General features: G+C 28.5%; 1 protein-coding gene across 1 annotated transcript in view; it reads left to right on the top strand.

The window, feature by feature from the left end:
• Positions 1-16510: 16510 nt before the first annotated feature.
• Positions 16511-20730, top strand: part of LOC131853553 (gonadotropin-releasing hormone receptor) — a 61208-nt gene continuing 56988 nt past the window's right edge. The window contains exon 1 of the mRNA XM_059204477.1: positions 16511-16708. The gene's annotated coding sequence lies outside the window, so the exon portion shown is untranslated. The remainder of the gene's footprint in view (positions 16709-20730) is intronic.

Here is a 20730-nt window from a genome sequence, read left to right as displayed (position 1 = left end):
CTTTTTCCTGTGTTAAGTAAAGGACGGGGCGTAAGGTGTAATAATGCGTCTAGAGCTGCTCCTCGTGTAGTACTCATAACACCTGTAGTAACCGCACAGGCAATTGTCTGTACGCTATTTAACAAGATGGCAGGTGTAAAATGATGGGATTGCCGTTACAATATCTATACAGGTATATGTAGCTAGCTCAACTGCTGTGTATAGCCATAGGGCGATTTTGGGGTTGATTCTCCGCTACGCATCGGCTTATTCCCAAGGCTATTTTGCCTTCTGAGTTATGTTTACTTTGTGTGTGTTCCAGTGTGTGTCAGTTTTTGGTCGAAAGTTACGCCTAAGTACTTAACTTCACACTATTATTATCGAATACTACTATTTTTTGATATTACGAAGAATGATTTGAAAATCTATAAATGTTGAAATATGTATATTATCTGCCATATAAAATAATTTTACGTCGATATTACTTCGAAAGTTGCAATATGTCACAAATGTAATGTCACAGAATTGTCTTTTACTATAAAAAAATGGAACGCTAAAAGACATATATAGATTAAAATAGTTCAAAGTTATTTTAGCTATGTTCGCAAGTATTCCTAAATATTCAAAATTAAAAGTGTAACATTAAATTACTTATTATATTATATACACAAATATCATTTTCATTTATATTATATGTTGGTCTTCTCCCTTTGCGCCGGCATAAATTTTACAAAGTATAAAAAATGCAATACTGTAATTATAGTTTCCAATATCACTATATATATTATTACTATGATTACTGTTCTAGCAAAGTTTCGCAGTGACTTTTTCTCGATATTAAATTCCAACCCAACAACATCATTTTGTTGTCCGCCAGTATTGGCATTTTGTAAACAGCTTTTGTATTGGCATTGATTTTCGTGCCATTTTATAAATGGTCTTTTGATAAATTGTGACGATGACGATGCTTTTTACAGGCGAGTGACTAAAATGCTGTTTTGGTAATGTATTATTAAATTTAGGTAATCCAATAACTAAAGGAATCGCTGGCTAGTTAAAAATAAGTGACGTGAAAATATTAATGGGCTTGATAAATCAAATTAATGGGACCCAATTTTAAATTTTACGGCTGGGTCACGTTCTGGATCTGTATTTAATTCCCAATATACAATGTATTACTTGGGACGATCACGCATTTTCCTAAAGTAATCTAAATCTCCGAGAGTTAATTGTTCTGAAATACCCTTTTATTTTATTAGTTGTTTTTAAGCAACTTTAATATTTCTTTTAGGTACTATATACGGAATATACGGAACCACTTCTACACATGAACTAGTCTTAAGGTATACTAGTTCGTATGTAAATGGGATTCTGGGGTTTATTTCCTTATTCTCTGTAGCCCGTTAAAATATTGTAGGTGTCTAAAGACCACGATCTTTCAACTCGTTTTCTGAGTAGGTTGTAAATCTTGAAGAAAGTTTGATTTCGATTTTCTACAACGGTGCTTTCTCATGTCAGATGAAAGTAATTTGTTTTAATGTTAATCAAAAGCCCTTTAGGAATATAATGCTTACCTTAATTTTTCTTGTAATTTGAAATAAGTATATACTATGAAAAATTTAAAATTGACGAGATAATGTTATAATAAATAATTAAATTATTAATACAAACAAACATACTGTTACTGTTTTACCAGTCAGTAGCATTGTCATCAGCAGATGTTGTGGTCAAGGCAACACTTGGTATGTTCATATTTCACAGATACAGTACCTGGGTAGTACTCCTGACATTATTCAAAATCATATAAAATATATTACTATACATAAATATTCATTATACTTTTTTTCAGTCGGTATATGAAAAACATTTTACAAAACTACATTTTGACGGAACTACAAAGTTTTGACAGTACATAATTTTGATTTTGATAGTACATAACACTAAAGTAGTGAAAATATTGAAAAGTAATTCTATAATTTACCTGAAAATGGTAAATTATAGAATTACTTTTCTGCGAGAAATATGTGTGTATAATGAAAGTAACTTAATAGAACCTATAAAATAACAGTTGTATTAAAACTACTTCATATCTCGTAACCTTAGTATGCTCTAATTTCAGACAATAATCTCAGTTTTATAATCAGAAGTACCCATATAATGAATTTCATCATTTTACCACAGATGATACTAGTCACTAGTATGTAAAATGTCATACTCTATACCTAATATTTCGGTGAGTATGTTTAATTAATTCAAATGTATGGCATGTATACTAATTTTAGAAAATTAAAAATAAATCATAACGTATATTAATTCTAGAACAGTTTATAAATAAAATATTTATTTTAACTTCAAATATTTAACTAAAATAAATATTCGAGTAGTAAATTATCAGTAGCACTTAACAAATTAGGTCTATCGCTCTGCGACTATTTGATATTAAATTAATACCGTATTTATATTTTTAATATAAAAATAGAATATTCAGATACCTCATCAAAATTCCGGCACCTTCGCAGTACATATTTCACATGTTTATTAGAACGCCGACTCTCTAATAAATGAAATAAACGATATAACCGGTGATGAAACAAGAAAATTATATCGTAATATAATTACTTGTGTAGGTGGGTAATAATAAATCAGTCATATAATATTCTATTTATTACCCGCGTGTTTGTCTGCTTTTTTTTAGATAAAAGATAGTCCGAGTTTATCCTCGTGATAAAATCTATAAGCGTATCAAATTACATTACGAATACAAAATCGAAACAGATACATATATATTCTTTATCGAATCCAATCATCAATTTTCCAAAGCCGAAGATGAATGTACATATCTATATTCAAATATTTTATGTATCTACGTTTCTTATTGTACAAGGAGCCTACTTACTATTTCATATTACTTTATTCACAAATGTAACAAATCTCGTTACACAACAGCATGTCAATAGTAATTACATTTTCAAGATAATTATGTCACAATTACAATTTTAAGTATTCAAAATAAAAAATTAAATAATATATAACATAGTAATAAAAGTCACTTAATGGAAAATGTCATAATTGTACATTGGAATTCAGATATTCCGTCACATTGTAAAAAGGATGTTGTTCGAAATATGATTTTATTTTGTTCTTAAATTCTGTTGATGTTAATTGCATTGTTTTATTTGATAGTTTATTGTACATTTTTATTTTTAAGTAAATACCTTGTTTTATTGTTTTTGTAAGTCGTAATCTTGGTAATTCTAATTTATGTCCATTTCGTGTCATGTAATTATGGTTATCCGCCTTTTTACGCAGTGTTTTGCTCTTTTCGTGTATGTCTAACAAGGAATAGTATATGAACAATGATGTAACTGTCATTATACGCTGTTCAATGAAATACGGTCTCACAGAGGTGCGTCTATGGATTCCGCATATAATTCTGATAGCTCTTTTTTGTTGCCTCAGGACTTTTGCTATGAGACTTGCATTACCCCAGACTGTAATACCATATGACAATGAAGACTGAAAATATGCGAAGATACACAGTTTTCAGTACTTTTTTTGATAATACTTGCTTCAGTTTATTCAAAGCATAATTGGCTGATGCTAATTTATTACATAATCTTTCGATATGTGATGCATGACTTACTGTACTATCAATAGTGTATCCTAAAAATGTGGTACTTTGACTATATGTGTTGTCAGAACAGACAGAATTTTGCTTCTTACGTCTGGTGGAGTAAGACATTAAAATACTTTTAGCGGCATTTAATACAATACCATTCGATTGAAACCACTCATGCAGCGTTTCTACAGTGTTAGTCATCATTCTATCTAGTTCCGTTTTATTTGTATTTCTTATTCCTACATGCGTATCATCTGCAAATAAAGTTAAAAACGCCTCTTCTGGTAAATTAGCTGGCAGGTCGTTTACATATATAAGAAAAAGAATAGGTCCAAGGATGGAACCTTGAGGAATACCAATACTAATGTTCTGCATTTCTGATACTGTATTGTCATTTAACGATACTATCTGTTTTCTGTTATTTAAATATGATTTCATTATTTTAATAGCATTATGTCTAAGTCCATAGTAATCTAATTTATCAAATAATATGTCATGTCTCAAACAGTCAAAGGCTTTAGTGAGGTCACAAAAAATGCTACCGCATTTCATAGATTTATCAAGAGATTCCAGTATAAATTCCATGGTGTTAGTAATTGCCATACCTGTCGACCTTCCTGATCTAAAACCATATTGTTTGTCAGTGAAGAGATTATTTTCCTCGAAATACTGCACCATATATTTCTTTAATATTGTTTCCATAATTTTAGAAAGTACAGGCAAAATACATATTGGACGATAATTTGTAGGTTCTTCATCACCTTTTTTAAATACTGGGATAATCTTACCAAATTTGAAAACATCCGGGAATACTCCTTCGTCAATACATGAATTTACAACAATAAGTAATAAATTAATTAATTTGTCATTATTTAATATTAATTCAATTATTCTATAATCCATGTCATAAATATCTTTAGATTTTTTAGACTTTATAGAGAGCATAATATATTCCAATTCTTGTAAAGTAATTCCATGAAAAGTTAGTGATGTACATGGTTTTTTTATCATGGATAGAAATTTCGTGCATTTTATTTTGTCCATCTTTACAGTATTGCTTATTTTTTCTCCAACATTACAGTAAAAATTATTTAAAAAATTTGCGATTAAAATCGGGTTTGTAGCAACTGTTCCATTTTCTGTTTTAATTTTGTCAATCGTACCTTTTGAGAATTGTTTTCCATTGTTTCGCGTCAACTTAGAAATTATATTCCAGCATTCTTTTATCTTGTTATTGGATTGTTTAATTTTATATGATATCTGTATTTTTTTCGCAGTTACCATTACTTTTTTTAAACATTTTTTGAATTTATTGATTTTTTGTTTTCGTCTATTGGATGGGTAAATGCATTGTAATAATTCGAGTTTATTTAAAGTGTCCTTTGATTTGAGTATTCCTTTGGTTTCCCATCTAGATTGGTTTTTTCTTACATACATTTTCTTCTTAGGGAATGCGATATCATAAAAATATTTTAATCCAAGTATAACAATCTCAGCTTTTTTGTTTGAGTCAATACAATTATCTACTTCATCATAAAAATGTTTGTCAGTGTTTACTAGATAGTGAAAATAATAACAGTTACTTTTAGAGAAATTACGTCCTATAAAAATATTATTAACATCCTTTTTACCATTATGTTTTGATTTACATGTATAACTAAGTTTAATAACATTATGATCTGATATTTTATAGTCTAGAACTCTGCTTTTCACAGATTTGTCATGAAAATTAGTTACAAAATTATCTATACAAGATGCAGTACATTCTGTAACACGAGTAGGCTCTTTGATAAGAACGTGTTTCATGCCGAAATTATTTAGTATTATTTTAAAGTCTGTTAAATGTTTACTTTTAAGTTGGAAGTCTAAATTGAAGTCACCTAACAAAACTATTTGTTTATTTTCTTTACTGATTTTATTTAAAACTTTAGAAATCGTGTCGTAAAATATATTTATGTCATAATTTGCCCGGTATATACAAACAATTATAGTATTTGATGACTTCAGTTCAATTGCTGTTAATTCGCAGTGTAACTCTTCAGATAAACGTCCTATATCATTTCTAGTGCGATATTTCATTTCATTTCTGACATATATGGCAACACCGCCATGCTTATTTTTTCTTCTGCAAAAATATGACCCTAATTGAAAGTTATTAATATTTATTATATTAATTTGCAACTCGGACACCCAAGTTTCACTTAAACACATCACATCACAATTCATACTGTTTGTTAATAATTCAATGTCTTCTATTTTATTATTCATGCTTTGTACATTAGAATGTAAAATTATTATTTCTTCATCCTTAGTGGAGGCAGCATTGTACTATATAGGTCCACAACAGTTATTAGGGTACTACTACTGGGAATATAATAGTTAACAAGCCGACAACCCACGTAATGGACGCAATCGTTTCTGAAGAGTAATGTACATACAGGACTTTTAACTTAGTTATCCATTACGAGTGATGCTTAAAGTTTTAATTTATATTATAAACTAGGAAGCAACATTAAAATGTTGTTTATTATGCGTTTTTACTATCTAATCGTGTATATTTGTCTGCTATATAAAGCCTGTGAACTGGTAAACCAAAATATCATTTAAATTCGTTCGGCCATCTTCTTTTCAAACTACATTTATTATTATTATGTAATGAAATATTTTATTAATAAACAAAAATATTGAGTTTATTTTATGACAACACCGAATTTTACGATTTGTGTATAAAATTTTGATAACAGATAATTGTCTTATTTTCGAAATAATTTTCAGGATTTCATTGACTACGTATTTGAACTGTTCTCGTACAATAACATATACATACATATCATTGGAATCGATTGCAATTATTATCGAAATTAAGTTGTGTACAACAATTTGTTCGTACTTCTATTCCTTTTGTAGCAATAAGCATGTTATAATAATTTGTGCATGGAATATTTCATATTTATATTTGACTGGTATAGCAAGAAAATAAAATAAGAATATTTTCAATCTTAAATATTGGACACATGCCGATATAACTGTAGTTTTTGTCAGCATTATTGTATCCCTTATTATTCAGGAATATGTAAGCAACATGGTATTATCATCGGAAAAATGGGTGTCAGATACGAGTCAGTGAAATTATATTATAGCTTGTATAAAGAATTATAACTTTCTGAATTTCACAAATGTCACAGTTATATATGATATATAACTGTGACATTTGTGAAAAAATATGTTTTGCAACATTTACTAATAGAAAAATACTAAACAAAAACTGAACCAACCAATTACCTATGGAATATATAAATTACATCGATAATTAATATGAATAATTGTGGTACCTATTGAATACTGTAGAGAATTATCATTCGTTCATTTATTATTAAGTCAGCCTAACTAAATCTGACTATGTTGACTAGACCTGATTTAAAAATTAATTTATTTTATATTTTGTATTAAAGAAGTTTTAATGTTACTTTTATAATATATATTAGAAAAATGGAGTAATGTTAACATTTCAAAATAACTGCGAGCGTACTGCATTAATAAAAATTAGAAACAATTCCTTACGGACACTTTCTCTACATTTAGAATAAATTAAAAAAAATAAACTGAAATATCTATAGAGTAGAATGAAATAATATAGTTAATGAGTTGAATGCCTTAACTGACATCTGATGAGAGGTTCTGAGTATTATTTTCGGTAGAACAAACTTAGGATATTAAGTTAAGGAATAATTGCGGTTTGTACAGCTCTGATTAATTTACGTAACAGTGGTAGGTATTTTTGTAAGAAACATTATGTACTAAAGACTTGTATTGTGAAAAATTTATTAATCAACTAATACATAAAATCTGAATTATTTACACTTATTAAGAATTATACAATATTAAGAATTTAAAAGTATATCTGTCTATTTTTCAGTTTTTTAATTTTTCATGGCAAGACTAATATAATGTTTGATATGAATATAAACTGCTATACGAGGGCGGAAATAGCATATTTCTATCTATGTATCTCAGAAAATAATCTGGGAGGAAATCAAATAATAAGAGTTTGTGTAGACGAAATCGACGGACACAGTTAGTACAGTATAATTATTTTTAAATAACTTGAACTTTAAAAGAGATAGAACAATGTTTATTTCAAATGTTGGTGTTAAATGTGCTATCGATTTTATAATATATTTTTAATATATAATATAATTTAGATATATTATAGACAAGAACATGTCTGTTTGTGCGTTAACTACACAAACTACTGGACATGTTAAACCTACAAATACACATGACACTCCATTGTTCAATTCATAATATCAGGACTAAAATTCAGTTAGCTTCATTCAACACTGTTTCGCCTAAAGCAAAATTAACTGACTATATAATTATGTAGGTTCTCGTATCGACTTTCGAAATCTATTAAGTTTCACAACTCTATTTGCAATTTGACGTAAATGATGAGGTACTTATTGATATCTTAATATGGCATTTTCATTAGCAAGAGTTATAATAACCCCATGGGGTCTACCACAGTTAGTATTAAAAAGCAATAGTCCTAATTATTTTTCTTCCAATAGATCATACAATTAATTGACTAATTAACTAAATCTATAAATTTTTATGCCACTTCTCTTAGAGATAGTTGGAAGGAAATGAATCACATTGGCTAAATAAGTATTGTAAAGAATTACAATCCTTATTTACAACTCTTGCTTCATTCACTTTTGTTACTAGTCTCATGCATAAAAGGGTATCACAATGAGCACCAGAGAAATATTACTAGGGTGTTAGTACTCGTATCCACTGTACAATTTTTTACGATTAATATAGATATACGAGTATATTTAATACTTTTTGTTCATACAACAGCTCATAAAATTTGAAAATAAGAAAACGTGGAAAAGCACGTTTTTTTAACCCCGGTCGCTTTTACGACATAGTATATACAAGCCTGTAAGTAACGGTACAAACAGTGTAAATGTATAATCGAAGTAGTATCAATATACATATTTCCACAAACTACATATAAAAATTTCCTACAATCTTTTGGTGATGTATTATATTATAGTACAAAACCCATTCATTTTATTAGTGTCTACTTCACAGACCATAAAAATACTACAATCAAGTCAGTAATAAAACTGACATCGCTATCGCGTGGATGCTTTATTGTCCATAGCCTTGGTACTTTATTAACTTTTAAATATAATTTATAGTCAATTCTTACCCCTTTATTTAAAAATCGATTGTCAAAGCAGCGATTCAATTAATACTAATACTACGTAGAGTGTCTAGAGAATCATCACTGACTTTTAATCTACTTATACAAAGAGTACGTTTACAGTACGGCCTATATGTATTTTGGTTTCCAAATTGAAAATTAACCTTTATTTTTTTTTGTTTATCTGTCTATCCATCCATTCATCCTCTCCTGTATGCTATTTTGACTAAAACTACAAACACTATCTATTTCGTGTTAATATGTTTTTAAATGCTATTAACACAATCTTATTTTTTTTAGTCTTCTATCTATCTATAGTATATTTATGTAGATTTCAAAGGTCGACGTTTTCCAATAATGGGAAGTATTGATTTCGAAAATATTTGAATAGCATTGTAAATACATACTTATATAGTCAAGTTCAATTCACATCCCTCTATCCACACTTACATACTCTAAAAAGTTTTTTATTTCTTGCACGGTACAAACATTTGTATTCTTGATATATATATATATACATATATATAATGTATCTAGGTATCAATCTATTCTATTCTATTAATATCTGCATTATAATATCTCAAAACTGTAAGCTCAATATGTAGTAGTGGTTATTATTCTCAATGAAAGTAAAAAATATATTACAATACAAATTTAACCTTATATGTACATCAGGGTCTGCGGAATAATCTTCATTAAACGGATGACGAATTCTACATACATCAAATTAAACTCAGTAGTCTGACTATTCTGTAGAAATAGCTTATTTCCAATATAGAAAAAAAATATGTATAATAAAATTTACAATCGAATGTGAAAGTGTGAGTTAAAGTTTATTAAATGAACAATAAATTTGGTTGTTTTATTCCCACTAGGCTTGAATGCTCTTCGAACAGGAAGATAGTTAAAGAGACACCTTGATGGCTTGCAATAAATTTCTTAACAATGATTATTCCTTATTAAGCCGTCAAGGTAGGTAACATGCAGGGGCAATGAACTCCAACCAACAATAATTCAATATTTTTAATATTTCATTTTAGTGCTATATCATTATCTCCACATTTTTATTATAAGTTATGATATAAGCCACATTAAACATATTTAATGACATGTGAATTTTAAATTAAGAAAAACATGTTTTATACAGCTAACATTTTTGAGACGAATGTCTAAGATGATAGCCTAACTGACAAAAACCAGGGGTCTATCAACCGAGATAGACTATACAAAGTCTTCTGAGTGGGACCTCAGTGTCACTCATTTTAGTTGCCGAGTAGCTTCGTAGAGTGAGTGTGTAGTTCGTGTTGTAGGGTGCGATTAGACAGTGAAATTACAGCACAAAAGGCATCTTAGTACATTTTAGTCCTCTGAAATTATAATGAAGGAGTATCATGGGTAACATCATAACGTGCTCTCCTTAGTCTGTCTTGTATATATCGCTTAACATAAAGTACGTCGTAATTTTTTTTATTTCAATTATATAAGTAAAAAAACATAAAAAAAACTGCCGCCTATAAAAATAAACTGCGCCACGGACATTAGCATGCGCCTCATCATGTAATTCTTCTTTCATTGCTATTTCTGGTGTCATGCTTCTCTGTATCACAGAGTACGGATTTCGTCACCACAAAACAAGCTACCTGTATAGCTTGCTAGAGACTAGTTACGCACGCGGCTAACTTTGAACAAAGTCTACCTCAGTAAAGTTGTTTACTAAAAAAAGGCACCACATACATCGATTTAAATAACTATAAGTGTATAATTACGAGTTGTAAAAGTAATATCTTGACAATAACAGTCATACATGCGTCATCACAGCTTCCTGCTGTGCAAGTTACATAAGATGACGTAGGCACCAAGGTACCAAACTTTATACAATATAAAATCGCAAAGACCAAAGCTAACGGTGTTATAATAATAATGAATTTTTTAAACCTATCCTTTTAAATAATATATATTATAGGTAGATTAAGCCTAAAAACTTTTGTATATATTAATTTTCGCTTAAAATAATTATTTTTGTTGTACCATAACTGAAATGGCAAATAAACTGACGACTCCTATAAAGCAAGGATGTTACGTCATCGTGTGAAGCTCTTACTAACCGTCATGCGTTGCCATTATGGCCTAAAATATTATGACTCCGTAATCTGTATTATAATAGGTATAAAGTAATATATCAATACAATTATTGCACTTAAATAAAATAGAATAGAAACCATTATAAGTTTTGTAGGCACAACTTAATATTAATCTCGAGTAGACTCAACAAACAAAACATCATGTTTTGATTGTTGAATCAAACGTGTGCAGTTTAATTAATCATTACAGGTTTAGACGCATACATATTGTTTGTCGATTTACATGTAATATGGTACACTACAAAGGAATAATATATCAAAAGTACAATATTTCAGAATTTGCAACAAACGTTCTGTTATGTCGCCTAATGAAACAATTTGCATCTACAAAAGAAATGTTATATACCTAATAAGTAAAGAAAAAAGAAATGAAATGCACATTACAGAGACGAGTTGATATCATGTCTACTAATTGCCGTTGAAGTTTTGTTTATTAGAAGGATGATTAAGTTTCTTTTTTGCTATTAAAATTACCATTCCAGACCTTCATCATGTGACGCCAGTTGTACTACTAATACGTTATCATTGATGATGTTATAATAGGAGGTATACTTATAATTTCACTGCTTTATCACAACCTTTAACTGTAACGTCTCTACAAAGAATACTTCTTTCTGCAGCTGAAATAGATGAGACAGAGGTACCCACGTAAACTATGTAGAAAGTCTCTGCTTTCTCTTTAATCTCTAAAGTCGAGTTTACAATAAATAGTGTAAATAATTAATTTAATCCCTTTATGGAGTATTTTTTAGCTGTACAGACAAACAGAGAGCATGACTAGTTATTACAACGTAGGTATCGCAACTATACAAAATATTTTGATGAGATATAAGATCGACTGACCTAACATACCGAACCTGTTACTTCTCATTCCGTACCTTTCTGGTGAATATTAAGAAATGTACAATAAAAATATCCTCTCCTGTCAATGAATAAATAATAAATGAATAACTAACGGTTACTTGAGCGATAAGATAGTCTTTGTACACCAATTTTTCAGTTCAGTACAATTGTATTACATGTTTGGTACAATAAAGAGTTAATAAGTACTTAAAATAACAAATTACATATTTTATTTCTCGTAACAGCTACTGAAAACTATTTATTATAATTGGTTTATCTATTTGAGAACAGCGAGACCGTAGTAATTTTCTATCGCTATTTTTATACCTAGTTTTAATCCGATCGAAAGTAATAAATAACATGAATATCATTTTATATTTTTTAGTAACTGGTGATGAAAATATTTAACAAAATTAATTGTACTATTTTACAGATTTACTAACCGTCATGTTGGCTTTAAATGCCCAGGGAATTGTTAGCATGTCAAGTTTTCTGTTTACCGTGATATTGATAGTTAAAGCATATGACGGCTCCAAATAGGATAACAGTCATGTAGGTATATTATATTATTCAATAACAAAAATGTTATAATGAAATTGCATAAAATTATTTTTAAATTAAACATTTAGCATGTGTACCTATGTCAGTAGAGCATTAAAACATATATATATAACTCTCAACTACTTTTGAGACTACGTTCAAAAATTATAGTCGGAATCTGAAAATTATGATACTTTACCATGCAGATATAGAGATAAGATAGAGATTTAACTACAAGAGTTTCAATTACCCATATTGATGTGATTTATGCAGAATAAAATTTATGTATATTTTTTATACATTAATTTCCGTTTCACGTCATAATTCTAATTTAAAAGTCACTCATGTTGAAGGCATAATACGCGGATTCATCCATATGGAACTACTTAGTTCCCATATCCACAGGGATTTTTAGAACATTTTTTGTTAGTGTTTATGTAATACAAAAAAATATAAGAACAACTTAATTTTTCAACTATCGATATTTTTTGTTTTGATGATGTTATAACAAATTAAGAGATATAAAATTAAAAAAATACTAACCTGGAATTGTATCTTTCTGTTTTTGAATGTACTAACCTTAAATAATGTTAGCGATGAAAAATAGGTATATATACCTAGTTTTAAGAGTTAGATAAAAGTTTATCTTCAAAAGGAAATTATTTACATTAAAACATTATCTAAGTAATTTGGAGCAAAATGACAATAGATTATATAAGCTAGAAAGTTGACCATTTATATTCAGTAATTGATACCTGTATACATATAAAATATAGATAACCATATAGTAATATTAATAATTTAGATCCATCAATCTATCAATTTATGAAACTAGTGAAGCACTTGCAATATCGACGCATTTTATCCAAGTATAATCTATTGATATCGCTTTTTGTTTGTTATTAACAATATTAAAATTTATGATGTTATTTTTTAATTAATGTTAGTCTATATAATACTTATTCTATGTAATACTGGTTTTCATTCCGAACGCCTCGAGGGTGTTAAGTCCGCCATGTGCACCTTTATTTATTATGTATTTGTATATTGAAGTTTTAATAAATAAATAAATAAATAGGTAAAACAATGGAAAAGTTTAATAAAATTAATTTATGATGATGATGATAAATAAAATTGGAGTGTCCTGTTTGTAATATTGATAAATATGGTACATGCACTAAAATAACATTTTTTACAATATTTGTCTGTCTGCCTGTCAGTCTGTTTGTTCCCGCTAATCCTTGATATAGCAGGACCGATTTTGACGGGACTTTTTATAGCAGGTAGCTGATGTAATAAGGAGTAACTTCGGTTAGTTTTATATTAGAATAATTCTTTTAAATTAGAAAAATAAAGTGTAATTCCATGCGGACGAAGTCGCGGGAACAGCTAGTTTATTATAAGTTATTATAGTTTTTATTATAGTTTCAAAAGCAAGTGAAAGATATTATTTATAATAATCAAATGTTAAACCCTCATATAGCTTCTTATTATATCAAAAACAGATTTTTTGCCTTTTCATAAATTTATTATTTCCAGCATGTTTTAATAATTCACATTCTTTAGTACTTAGTCATAGCGAACAATGTTACATACCATATGCCAAGAATGTTGTAATGATATTTGCATATATTTAGTTGATTATGAGAAAAGAGAGGAAATTTTCTAAAAATGAACATCTGTTTTAATTAGTAAATTCCATTCTGTTGATTCATATTGACTTATCGAGTGTTGATATTGGTGATCTTTGAAGCTAAATTGAGGAGGTAATAAATATAAATAAGTATTTTGTTGGTTGGTTGCCCTAATATTGCGAGTTTATTAGATAAGACAGGTCTTGTCTAACTTGTAATATATAGGTAACATACTATCAGTAACAAATGAAATGGTGCCATATATTTATATTCTTACTAGCTGTGGCCGCGGTTTCACCCGCACGAAATTTATAGCCTATGTGTTATTCTGATGTATAAGCTATATATATATAGCTGATGTATACTGTAAAGTTATCAGAATTTGTTCAGTAGTTTAGCGTAAAACAGTAACAAACATACAACCATACACAAACTTTCTCGTTTATAATATTAGTAAGATAAGATATTTCATAAAAAGTTATCTGCGTACCACAGTCTAGTTTACTCTACCCGTCTACTATCAGTTGGGTAATAAATTTGTTTAGCATTCTAACTACATATATTTTATTTCATAGACAGTATAATCAAAAAAGTTCACAAAACCAATACAAACAGATGTATAGTTACGCTGTTTTTTATTCATTCATCTCAGGACAATTCACACAGCGGCATCTGTTTACTTGAGACTAAATAGTCTGAGGCTAAGCAAAGCTTTTGTTATAGGTACTACACAATTGATATAAATATGTAGATTTTTTTTTTATACGTACATACATAATAGAAGATATTGATAACACCTAGAACGATACAAACAATCATACCCGTGGATACAAATATTTCTACCGTTCGAGGAATCGAACCCGCTACCGTCGTAAGTAAGAGGTATCCACTATGATCTACGAAGACCACAAATCACACCGCAAATATCTCATTTTCATCGATCTCATTTCATAAAGGCCAATAGGGGTTCAAATAAGATACTGAAAAGTCGCAATAAAACATTATACCAAGCCCCTTGGCCGCCACAACTATACACGGCTAAAGCATTGTTTTATGAGAGGCTCAAATAATGAACAATAATAGATTCTCATGATTATAATAATTGTATATATATATATATATATATATATATATATATATATATGTATATATACATATATTATAATAAAAAACTGTTTCATTTTATATAAACCAATAAATATATAACTAAATATTAAACATGGACCTACAGCGAGAAAATAAAACAATTATAATTTAATATGTGCATATATGTGCAAATGCTATATACTAGAACTTACGTGTTATACATATGTGTAACACGTTTCTGTAATAGAGTGTTATATATGGGAAACACGTTTTATAACACCGTGTATAAAAATGGGTTGCACAAAACACGTAAGTAATAAAATCTTCAGCAGGAGATAAATAAAATTTCATCTCAAATTATACTACAATAAATAGACAATATTTAGTACAATAATACTTCTATAAAATTATATTAACGTCTAGTCAGCATTAACACAATATCGTATTACAGGACACATCCAATTAATTCAAAACATTTACTGGTTTTATTCAAAGTGAGTTTATAACGTTCGACCTTCGTGTACAATTAATTAATAGGTATTATCTCCATTATTATCTTTCAGTTTTTTTTTCTATTTATATGATTATAAGCATTACCAATATTTCATATTATTAAAAAAAACATACGATGTATAAGTATATGGTTTACAAGACTAATTCTAAGGAACGCCTAAGGCATTAGAAGAAAATGTGAATGAAAAATATCTTTATTATGGAAAGCAATTTACTTTGTGTTATGATTATGCTTCTAATCAAATCGTACCGTTCGTGGGAAACTCACTTTTCGTAGTTTCATGTACATATTTTAGAAGGTAATACGAAGAAAAAGAAATGAAATTAAAGGGTTTTATTACACTGTGTATACAATTTAATCATAATCATAATCGTTATATTTATTTATTAAGAGTTGATATAATTTTAGCTATAAAATCGAACATTCATATATATTGTAGGTATATATATATTATACTTGCTTCATTTATTGTGAGAAAAACAATTGTAATTTGTGATGATATATTGAATTATTTTTTATAATAATATTAACATATTATTTCCAATGAGTGAAAGTAAAGTTTTCGTAATAAACAACATGACATATAATATTGTAGGTACACAATTAAACATAATTAATAGAATTAGATGCTCTATTTTTAAAGTTGTGTCATATGTATTTTTTTCATATACTGCTGTTCTGTATAGTATTATGGTCCGTTTGTGTATTTCCAAGTATATTCTGAATATTATTGTACAGCTGAAATATATAATTACACCTGAGAAAACATAGAAATATGCGTCGTTTAGTCAAAACGATATCGTAGAATTTTGTATCTTAAATATTTAGATATAAGAACAGACATTATGTACGAAGAGTCTGCGTTATGAGTGAAAATTTTCAGCGTGGTATGCCTCAGGGTTGTGCGTTTGGTCAGTCTCTTCTGAAACACCGTAACAGTAATACGCGCTTATATTGAATCTCCGTGCTGACTTACGCATGAACTTCAACAAAACGCAAAAGTTATAAATGTGAACAATAGTGAAATCATTGTTTATTGATGTAGACTTTTTATGTGTATAATAGAAAAACTTAGAATAGTTACTTCTTAATAAATACAGCTTTGACAAGAAATTATCAAGTGGAGTTTGATGTGAAAACGTAAGTTATTTTTTGTATTTTTTTATATACTTAAAGCATATTTGTTCTTAATTTAATTTCTTATTATTAATACATGAATTATAAATATTTTTTTTTTACTTCACGGGATTACTCTATGGTACTTATCTTATTTATTATTATCTTAAATATTTACATTGTAGAATTCTATTCATTATTTACATACGGGACAGAAAAACGTACTTTTCGATTATTTTATTATTCTAACTTGAATTAAGAATGATGTATATTACATGGTTTTGAATACAATCATCATTGACTTGCCTTTATCCCATTGTTTAAGGTCGGCATCGAAAATAATTTAAAAAGTTTTGTAATTACTATTTAACAGATAATTAAAAAAATAAGCTTCTAAAGTCGTATTTAATAACAAAGAAATGCGCAACATGCGAAAGTCGAATATTCGTCAAATATAGAACAAAATATAATACATTACAGACTTTATGTATATTGAGTGGGTGTTGTTTTTTGTTGGGATATTAAGGTAGATATTGTACATAGTCCTTTGCGTGGTTATCTCTGTCTCCTCCTGTTTCGCCTAACAGTTTGTTTTGTAGGATGTGTTTTGGTGAAAGGTGAGATGGAGATAAGGCGGTAAAATTGTAGGCTATAGTGGCACGATGTGAGACTTGGAAATATGTGATGTGTTATTATTTATATATGCAAATAGAAAAGTCATAAATTTGTTAGTTATTACAGTTGCGTAACAAAAAACAAAATAAAAATTAGTAGTAACAGTATTTTTATGATACTGTTCTAAATTATTTTTATGAAGGTAACGCTTTTTAAATAACGAGTAAGAATACTGTATCACTATTCCTTTTCATTCTCTGGATATGGTAAGACCCAAATAGAAACATATCATATTAATTCATAAGGAAAAAATGTTACATATCAAATCAAATCATGTAATAATATGTTTTCCTACCGTTCCGTTCAGTATACAGATTCAATTGAAAAGAACGGTCAAGAAACTCAACTGAATTTCATTTTTTAAAAGGTTTACTTTTGCGTACTTATGTAGGTGTCTAACATTAAGTGAAACTCCCGTGCATGAACTACTGCTGCCATACACGTTTGTCATTATATATCCCTTAGTATATCGTTACATCGTACAGCTTGGAGAATGTGGTAATAATGGACTGGTATTAGAACCTTTATTACGGGGGAGAAACTCCCACATCCACCAGAACTAGAACGTTAATGCGATTTTATGACGATTCACACAAAGCTAGCCCCCAGGCTAACAAGTTTGTAGATCATAACAGGCTCATTGACTTTGCCAACGTATAAAAGTTTAAATGGCCTTAGTAACAAGTTTAGCAGAAACTAATAAAAAAAATTATTGTCAATTTATATCTGATTGACAATCTGATAAAGGTAATACTGATATAAACCAAAAATTTAATTCAAGAGGCTCCGAAAGGCTCGACCTCTCACACATAGTAATGGAGTGCAATTTTAACTATAAATAAAATATAACAACACAATTTAATTAAAATATATCGACATATAAAAATGCAATCAAGCGCTATTGTGTATTCTTTTTATTTAATTGTTATCGCTATTATCGTGTTGAATAGATCTATACTCTGATCATGACAGAACCGATTTGTATTACAAGTTTTAAAGGACGGTCCGAATTTCGATAAGGGATGTTTAGCGATGCCTTTCAAAGTAACTCGTATTATATCCTCAGAATAGAGAGTATTTTATAGGTTGTACGTTAGTAAGCTATATCCACTAAAATAATAGTTATCGATGAAGTTTCGTCAATATCTGTTTTCTGTTTCTTATTGTAAATTAATCGTATTCGTATTTGTTTTAGAGTATCAAGTGAGTAACTTACCGTAACATTAATAATAAATAAAAATATGTATTTTTTATCATGTCATTAAGTATACAAGTAAGTATGTTATGATATCGCCATTTCTTTCAGCAACTTATGCTTCCTTAGCAATAGTTTATTTAAGATATATAAGTTTCTGGAATCCAAGTATACTGCAGAAGAGTTAATTTTCTAACGATTCAAACGAATCCGTTTTCGTTTAAGTTACGCTTCTATTTACTTTTCCTGTATTTGTTTAAAATAGTTGATTGCTTTTTAATAGACCGGATACATATGTAATAATTCATACATATAATACTAACAAATATTATAAATTGTATTAAAAGAAAGCGCGATACAGTGTATCAATTATTGCGTATAAACAACAAAAAATATGCTAATAAGTGCGTTACAAAAAGGTTTACCAAATTAAAAGTTTTTCTTAATGTGCCTTTCTATTATAAAAATTATATATTCAAATATTATTTTTATTTTTTGATTAACTGAGTTTTTAAATAATTAGGTATATCTAATATTAAGATATTATTTGTGCGTCGCTGATATATAAAGAGAGAGAAATTTTATTACGGAAAGTAATCACTGGAAACACTGCGGTGATTTAAGAATCTCTTACACTATTTGAAAGGTCCATTACTACAGAATAATAAAGATTTTATTATATATTAGGTTTATAAGAGTATGTATACAAAATTCACGAAATTATGATAAAACTGTACTTAGGAAAAACCGAGGCACGTCCTTTATATTCGTATACTAATATCACAGATAATATAATATTACATACTAATATTATATTAACTTAATTGCAAAAGCGCGTTTGTCTGCTACCTTCACACAAATAAACAGCTGAATAATAATTTCCGTGAAGATAGATTGATCACGAGGTTGGACATAGGCTATTATTTATCTTAAAAAATAATAAGCTGTGAAATAAGGAATGAAAGTTCATGCAGACGAAATAGCTGGCAACACCTAGTTTAGTCGAATTTTATTAGGAAACGTAGTAACGTTTCCAAGTATATGAATACCTACAATTTAATTTGTGTAACTTTTAGTTTGAGTTTTACCTTCAAGTTATTAAATTACTACGGCAAAGTTTATGGCTGAAGAATTTGTTTGTAAAACTGTGGAATTTGGGTATCACTCCACAGATACCACACGTCCTACGTCCTAACCTGTTTTGTACACACGAGTTTTATTAAGATCCTTTCAGCTGTATAGTAGTGAAATGTTAATAAATATTCACACGTATCACATTATAATCGTAAGTATACGATTATAAATTATAATACGAGTATAAATTATAACAAGCAGAATAATAATATTGATTTATTCATATTACATATAAACATCTTAAATAGAGTTATCTAGCGATAATCAATTATCAAAGATACAAAGATATTTTTTTTAAATCTCATTTCTTGATAAAATCAAGAAAAGTGGTTATCAAGGTGTAATTTTTTGTACCATAATTATAATGTATAAGTTATACAAATTTAGGTATAAAATAGATAACCTCTGCTTTTTTGTATCATATACAAATTACGTTAGTAAAACTTTTCACTTACCTACATACGTAATTGGACATTAATATCAATTGAATATTAAAATGTTTGTATTTATTGTTACTATTGACCAGGTATAAATAATTGAAGCAAAACTACAATGTAATGTAAATGAATTCTCTATTATAGATTTAATTACAATAATCTGAAAGACCAAATTCAAAACAAAGGGTTATTGTAATGTGTCTTTGCTATTAAACAATGGCACGCATCGTTTCAATTTAAATTTACCCTGAGTATACCAATATCACAATATTTTATAAAGGTTGAATCTCTTTCATTCCATTCGAGTTCAAGATTTCATTATACCATAAAATAAATGAAGCTAAGACTGTATGGTCCCTAATAAACTATTTATAAAGTATAAAATATAATGAGTAGAGCTGCATACGTACTTATTCATCATGATGTTGGCAGTAATAAAATCACATAATAATAGTTTTTTACTATGTAACTGGAATAAGAAACAAGCAGTTAGTCCAGCTGATGGTAAATAACCGTTACCTATATTCATATACCTATACATGACCACATGCAACATGTTGTAATGTGACGGCCGTGATAACACTCATGCATTGCCATTGCTGAAG

This window comes from Achroia grisella, unplaced genomic scaffold, assembly GCF_030625045.1.
Source record: "Achroia grisella isolate CSIRO2021 unplaced genomic scaffold, CSIRO_AGI_Agris_v1 utg1186, whole genome shotgun sequence".
Taxonomy (NCBI): Eukaryota; Metazoa; Arthropoda; class Insecta; order Lepidoptera; family Pyralidae; genus Achroia; species Achroia grisella.
This window is presented reverse-complemented; position numbering and strand designations above follow the sequence as displayed.